Raw genomic sequence first — 8,476 nt, forward strand, 5'->3', positions numbered from 1 at the left:
TTTATGCATGGCCCAAGACAATTCTTCTTCTTCTTCCAGTGGGGCCCAGGGAAGCCAAAAGAGTAGACACCCCTGCAAATCTCTTGTAATCTTGATTTGGAGAACGCTTACATTTCTACAGGCATATGACAGAAAAAGTAATTTGGTTTAAGGTTTTGGGTTTGGGGAACTTTTTGTATTTTATATTTCTTTCTTCTGTCTCTTTTTGCCCTTTGTTGATAAGAAATTGGTTTAATAATTTATTTTATGATTCTAATTTGATAAGATTTTAGCTACATGACAAATTGCCTCCCACATATGGCAAATATTTTTCTTTAGTATGAGATCAGTCCTTATTCAAACAGGAATTGGAAACAGGACAACACTTACAAACGCATGGATTTCAAAACCTTTTTGGTTTTAGTTTGTAAACTCTGTGGTGATGCCAGAAGACAGAGGAAACTTCTTTCTCAAGGCCACAGAGGCAATGTTGACAGTTCTAATTAATAGAATGTAAATCCCTCACTACATTCTTTACTATTTCCCCTCTCCCAAGCTCACCATATGATCATGGCCCTTCATGGCATCAGAGAACTATACCAATGGTGAAAGAAGGGAAGGAGTGGAAAACTTCTGCCTGGTCCCATTAACATTACTGTTGGTCCTTCTTGACATTTAAAAATGTATACAGTACTAACTTTACTTTCTTACTTCTTCAATAATTGCTGTTTTGTCTCTAACAGACTTCTACTTGATTTCCCATGATTTCAGCAGTGAGATTCTAATAGTGCTTTCCAAAACTTCTTTGACATCTATCACACTAAAATCCCAGGGCCACTCTTTGCAATAAACTAGAGTACGAAGATTTCAGTTTCTTTTAGTTTAGAGATGGAGACTTTTTTTTTTTTCCTTTTCTTTTTTTTTGAGACGGAGTTTTGCTCAGTCACGCAGGCTGGAGTGCAGTGGTACAATCTCAGCTCACTGCAACGTCCACCTCCTGAGTTCAAACAATTCTCTTGCCTCAGCCTCCTGAATAGCTGGGACTATAGGCACCACCCTCCACCCAACATCATGCCTGGCTAATTTTTGTGTTTTTAGTAGAGATAGGGATTCACCATGTTGGCCAGATTGGTCTCGAACTCCCGACCTCGGTTGATCAACCTGCATTGGCCTCCCAAAGTGCTGGGATTACAAGTGTGAGCCACCACACCTGGCCTAGAGGTGGAGATTTTTAAATGGAATTAAAATCTCTAACTGCTTTAAATTTTTTAAAGAGGAAAAGGGGAAATTTTGAAATAAATGTAGTTTACCCAGTTTATCAGCTTCTAATTTGTTAACATTGTTCTCAATTGATCTTTAGATGACAATCAGCATGTATTCAGAAAATTATGAGTTGTGTAATTCAGAATAAAAACGATTGGCTCATCTGTACCCTTTGGACCTCTTGAAAGACATAAGTGGGAGAAGGAAAGCATGATATTATTTCAGAGAATCCTATGAAAGATCCCTCATTTATTCATCCAGTGTATGTAAGTCAAGCTTGTACAGCCAATGAATTTGATAAAGTGAAGGGATAATGGCCTGGTGTTGAAGTTTCTGGGAACGAATTTTGTTTTATATTAATTTAACTTATTAATGATACTTTTTTTTTCAACTGTCTTCTCTTGCAGAGTATTTTAGGAATACGAAGTTGTAGAAATAGGCTAACCTAGTCAATGGACTAGGCAACCTCACATAGTAACATACCACAAAATGACAACCTGAATTTTTAAATAAATACTAAGCCACTTTAAGTTCCATAATTTAATAACAAATTATGTAATTATCAAATAAACTGTACTTTTAATTAATGAAGTGAACATTCAGTAGCTCTTAGTTTTCTCTCTTCTGCTCCTGCTGGACTGGTCCTGAGGTTAACTAGGACTTGCTTTTCAGTTCTGTCTTACTGTTTTCCTTGTCAAAAAGCGAAAAGAGCAAAAACAAAACAAAACTCAAAGCCAAAAACAATAGGTCACTTGCCTTCCACATCTGAGGTAAATGCTCAGTTACTGGAAGTTCTAGAACCTTATATCCAGCCTTCTACTTACAGATCCTGTTGGGATTCTCGCAGACATGTCCAATTTAACAGGACAATTCCTCAATATCCACTCTTTCCCTTTATCCTTATTTCATCTCCAGTTTATTCTCATCTTGTAATTGTACTACCATTCTGGTTAAATGAAGAAACTTCAAAATCAGTTTACCTATCCTTAACTCACTCTCACCTGAGATTTAAAAGTAAACCTTGACAAGTTAGTGTTAACAGTATACTCCCAAGCTTTGTTTTCTCCTTCATATCGGCCCCCCTTATTTATTTTCTGGACCTCTGTGATAGCCCCCCAAATCATGCATCAGGCTCTGGTGTCAGGTAGCCTTGCTGAGCTGCAGTTCTGCCTCTGTGGGATGGGGATATTAAGGTTACGTATTGACTAGTGTTACAGAAAAAGTAGAAAGTAAAGAGCCAACTAAAAAATAGTTCAGACTTTGTGGATCAAGAGGCAAAAAGGAAGATACTGCAGAGCTACCTTGATAATGAGAGGGCACAAATGCCTGCCCACCTTTCAGACCTGTGATGGTTGATCCAGGTCAGTGTCATGCAGTGTGTCCCCAGTTGCCCTCAGCTGGAGACCTTCTGAGTTGGTAGAATCAAAGGTCTGAGGGGTGGCTGCAGGAGGATGTAACTGTCCTCTTCAATCCCTGCCCAGTGACATACCCCTCTTGGTGGCCTCCAGGAGAGCCCAGCCAGCCTTCCTGACTTGGCTGCTGACCTTAGGTGCTAGGGATAGAGAGAAAACAGGGCGGAGGGGCATACCAGGCTGGGTCTCCATGGCCACCAGTGCATCTTCCAGGGTTGTAACCAGGGACTATACAGATACACATGGGGGGCAGGATTTGACTGGTGAGCTGTTTGCAGACCCCTGAGATATTATAGTATACAACAGATTAAGGATAGTATATGGCGCACAGTAAGCTCTCAATAAACAACTATTGGTGTTATTAATGAAAATAACACCACCTTAAAACCATTCAGCCTTCACCCTTGGACTTGGAATAATTGCTCAATGCCTAACACGACCTACAAAGATCTTCATGATTTAGTTTTTGCTCTGTCCCTACCCACATATACTGCCACTTCTCCTTGTCCGTGACAGGTAATGGAATGATATTACAATCAGACCAGGTCCCATGTTGGATTTTCCTCGTCTCTATACCCGGGTCAATATTATTACTCATTAATCCACTTAAAACTCAGGTCATTAGTGAGATCTTCTCTTGCCCTTACCAAGAAATAGGACCTACCTGTTATTATTTATTTTAGAACTTGTTTGTTTCCTTCTTGGTTTTTAAAACAATTACAACAACTTCATCAAGGTGATTTTCTTTTTCTTTGCTTTTCTCTTCTTCTGGGGTTCAAGCTCCATGAGAACAGGAATCATGTATGTGATATTTATCTTTATATTTCCATAGCCTATAACAAGGACAAGCATAGAATGGTGATAAGTAAATATTTCTGGGTTGTAAATACAGAAAAAAGGGAACTGTATTTGGCTAAATGAACCATATTCCCTAATTCTTTGCCTGTAATAAAAAAAAAAAAACTTGGATCATTTTCCCAAATTCATCCATTATTTGCAACATTTGTTAAACAATGTTGAATAAACAGATAAGCATATATTTTAAATTCTTATAAGTGAACTCATGTCTGGGAAGTAATTATACAACCTCTTCTTTTGCCATGGTTTCTAAATAATGTATTATTTGTAAAATATATTATTAGATTTTCAGTGTTTAAAAATGCATTGATAGGTTCTTGAATAACAGAATAAACTTTATAGGTGAAGAGGGATACACAGAACTATTTAATTTTTAAAAATTGCTACTCTTGATAACATTATTAAATTATTGTAAACATTTTCATCAGGCTTCTCATTAAAAATAATTTACCTGAAAAATAAAGCAAAACTTAAATATGTAAAAATTAGTACCAGATGCAATGGCTGATGCTTCTAGCACTTTGGGGGGCTGAAATAGGAAGTGAACTTAAGGACAGGAGTTTGAGATCAGCCTAGACAACATAGGGAGGCCTCAGATCTACCAAAAATATATATTTCTTTAATTAGCTGAGCTTTGTGGTGCGTACGTATAGTCCTAGATACTTGGAAGGCTGAAGCAGAAGGATCACTTGAGCTCAGGAATTCAAGTGAGCGATGATCATTCTACTGTACTCCAGCCTGGGTAACAGGGCGAGTCTTTGTCTCCAAAATACATAAATAAAAGAAAATATTTAAAAAATTAATTTTCCATTAAAAATTTAAATAGTGATTAAAATTTTTAAAATTGCTTTAATAAGCATCAAAATTAAATCAGAAATGTAATTAATCAAATTACATTGAATGTTTTAGTCATTTTAAACTGACAAAATCTTCAATTTCTTATGAAAATTGATTACAAAGTCAGTTATCACACTATAATAAAAACTAGGTGTCATTTTGCTACCCCATTTTAAAATTAGTGGTTTTCATTTCCTGTTTTCTCATTGCTCTATTCTCCCTGGATTAACACCACAGAATTTTTGTCATTTGTTCTAATACACTTTGAAGCATTCCCTGTGTTTGCAACATCTTACCAAATGCAAAGAGGAGAAAAAAAATCCATCTAAGACTAGAGAAAATAGGGAGAGCTGTGTGGATAATTTATTGATTCTAGAGGTGAACGCAGTATCTAGCTGTATAGTCCAGGGAAATCCAAATCCAAGCCAGTGTGTGATGATTCATCTGTACCAGTCACGGTTCTCTTATTATAATATGGGTCTTGAATACTTTCTCCTTCGTAGGACTTTAATTTGATTTATCCGTATTGTTTATCTCAGAAGTCATATGTATTTCAAACTTCGTATGGTCAGCATTATTTAACAAAATATCCTGAATTATTATGTATGATGACTTGGTATATTAAGGTTATTGAAATCCTACAAAAATCAAAAACATGATACTAAGTTACATTACATAGACTTTTTATCTACCAAGAAATGAAACGTTGACTCTGTTCACTTAGCCCTTAGGGATAAACGGTACATTTGTTGTCTTAAAGCACACTTTTGGCTTGGTTTTGAGGGCTTTATCTATGACAGATAAGTTAGCTCCTAAAAAATGTTGTGATTTTACTTACTTTAACTTTTGGGAAGCAATTTTCACCAGGGTACTGGATTGAGTACTAGCAAAAGGCTGAGATCTGCCTAATTTTGTTGTTATTGTTTTACTTGACTTGCTGTCCTTTGTTGGACCCTAGTAGAATTAGTTCTTTATCTTTGAAAGTCAGTAGCTCACTGGAAAATCTGTTGATATTGATCATTTCATATAAGTTTGTTAAAAGTATAGTATAATCTTCTCTCTGTGGTTTCCTTTGATCCTTCATTCCTTTATTTTATGCCTATAAACTTGAATGCTGTTTTATGATTTTAGTTTTTACAGAAATGTTATTTGTGCTTTCAAATGCTGTTTTCATATTTTGGTACTCTCATTCCTAACATTTAAACACTCTTCGTATAATTCTGCATTCTGTTATTCTCTTAAGCATCTTCACCATGGCCATGTATTTGTCCTAAGGTTGTCAACCTTTTTCTCTTGACATTGCTCTTTTAGTCAATTCTGTAATAATACTATTTTAGTTCTTAACGTTTTTCTTAACTCTGAATTTTACTCTTTCATCTGATTGTGGTTTTTTATCATCTGATATGTGACTTTTAATTTATTTTATATTCTACGTCATTCCTTTGTGAGCCATGTATTTGTAAGGATAATTTTTGCTGTGTTTTGGGGTATATTTTTTCCATAGGGAATATGTACTCTCTCTCTCTCTTTCTCTTACACACACATATGTATAGTGATAAATATATACATAGTACACGTGTGCATGCAAACATTCAGACACGTGTACAATAAGTGCACACACACAGACACATGCACTTACTGAATTCTTTCTTTTTTCTACTTTTTCATAATCTTAAATCTTACTTCTATAATATTTATGTTTTAAGAAAAAGTCTATGTAACCTTTGTGTTCAGATGCTATATGAATAAATTTCCTCTTATTTTCTGTCCACTTCAGTTAAAATCTATCTTAGCTCCAAAGTTTTATTTCAAAGATGATATTAAACTGAATCTATAGGCAGTAGTATTCAATAGTTAAATGCTAAACTTATTTTCTGTGTGCACATAAATTTTGCTTGCTTTTACTTGCCTTTTTTCCACAAAGTATAAGTAGGATTAATTCTTTGATTTCTAGAAGTTTCTTTTTTATTTCCCTGCATACTTCTTCTCAAAAATTGCAGTACTTCCTTTTTGTTTCTTCTTTTTATTAAAACTTAATGTTACATTTATTTTCATTTTAAATAAATGAAACTACTTATTTTAATTTCAGCTAAAGAATGTGTAGTCTGTCTTTACTCATATTTTTTCCAACAACATGTGTCTTCTTGTTATGTTATTCTCAAGTTAGGTAGTTCAGTGTACTTAAAATTAACCCAAAGGAAATCATACATAAAAATAAGATTATTTTGAAGAATTTGAAAAGATGGAACATCAAAATTAGATTTTACAGGAAATAGCACCTTTTCCACATCTTTCTCCTTCAACTGATACCTGTAACATTTTTAAAAACATCTTTACAAGTAGCCATTAAGACTATTTGGGAATTTCTGGTTATAGAGAAGCCCAATTACATTGTTTTACAACAGAGTCATCCAAATTTTGGCTTCCCTAGGACACATTGGAAGAAAAAAACTTGTCTTGGGCCACACATGAAATACACTAAAGCTAATGGTAGCCAATGAGTTAAAAAAAATAGCCCAAAATCACCTGCTGTTTTAAAAAGTTTACGAATTTGTGTTAGGCTGCATTCAAAGCTGCCCTTAGCTGCATGCTGCCCATGGGCCACAAGTTGGACAAGTTTGTTTTAGAAGGTAGCAGCTTAATACTTTTAGAAACTATTAGAACTGCTTTCGAATATTGAATTAACGATAGTCTTCCCCTCATAACCACAAGTCTTAGACCTTTCTCTGAGCACATAGTTTGATTCCTCGCTTACAGAAAATGAAATTTCAAAACATTAAAAATTTGCTTAGCATAATTATGAAAGTTATGTTTAAACATTGTAAAATCTTCTTGTCATTTATATCGATTAGTTTTGCTTGATAAGTACCCTGAAATAAAGCAAAGGCATCTGATCACATACTGCATAATTGGGCTGAACAACATAGAATGAGAATATCTTCCTTTATACATTATCAAAAATTAGAAAACAAAAATCATCCTTATTGGGTAGAGAGGGAGACAGAGATCAAGCTAGGAAATCATAAAACATAATGAAAATTTCTAACAGCAACTCCTCCCCCAATTATAATACATATCAATTTCTCATATACAACAAAGGGAGACAATTTTATGCCAACTATGTAATAACATAATATCAGTTTTAACATATATTCCAAAGTCAGAGATGTTAAAATAGTGAGAAGTGTTTAAGAGTTGACAAAATGTGGTATTTTAAAATGTAATATGCCTGTATAATTTACTTCTTTTTCCTTTGGTGTGCTTGCTTAACTAGTGTGCTACACAGGTGCTGAATGTATTTTCTGAATAATCTCGTACTGTCAATGAAATTTAAGAGGTATTCACTGACTATGCATGCAGCAAAAGGAAAAGAAGGATTAATTTTGCCTGAGGTGGGCAGGTAGGGTCAAAAAAAGGTTTTAAAAATAGAAAATATTTAACTTGAAAGATAGTAATAACATGTCATTCTAAGGCTGAAGTAATAAAATGTCGTTCTGGGCAAAGTCAGGGAGATATGAACAAACCGATGCACTCAGAAGAACATAGATCATTTAATATTCCTGCAGCAGGAACTCAAAGTGTAATGGGAAGAAAAAGAGATTGTCGAATAACAGATTGAATGATAAATTCCCCCAACAAATGACAAAGTTTAAGCGTTCAGAAATATCATATTTTTCATCTTAAAAACGTTGAGTGAAAAAGAAAGTGTCTAATAATCAACACTTTTATTTATACTACTCTTCAAAATGTGTACTAATAAGAGTATAGAAATTGGTTTTCCCAGTGGGAAAAAAACTGCAATAAATGTATCTTTTGGATTAAGTATTATGGAAAACATTAATAGCTAACCAATTAAAATAATCTGTTTCACGTGAAATTGATTTCTTCTCTTTGCTTCTGTAAGAAGTCTAATTCATACGAATGTTTGCATTAGAGTGAAAAATTTATAATAAATAGTAATTAAAGTAGGAAAGTACAAGTATCTACATAGAGGTTATGAGATTTGAAGATTAGTATCAATATAACACATTGCTAATAGGATATATGTTTTATTTGTGTTACTAGTGGAAAGTATTTTTTCTATTTATTTATAAAAATTATTTTTAATTTATTTAATTCAGTCAAAA

This window comes from Mandrillus leucophaeus, unplaced genomic scaffold, assembly GCF_000951045.1.
Source record: "Mandrillus leucophaeus isolate KB7577 unplaced genomic scaffold, Mleu.le_1.0 Scaffold31, whole genome shotgun sequence".
NCBI classification, from domain to species: domain Eukaryota; kingdom Metazoa; phylum Chordata; class Mammalia; order Primates; family Cercopithecidae; genus Mandrillus; species Mandrillus leucophaeus.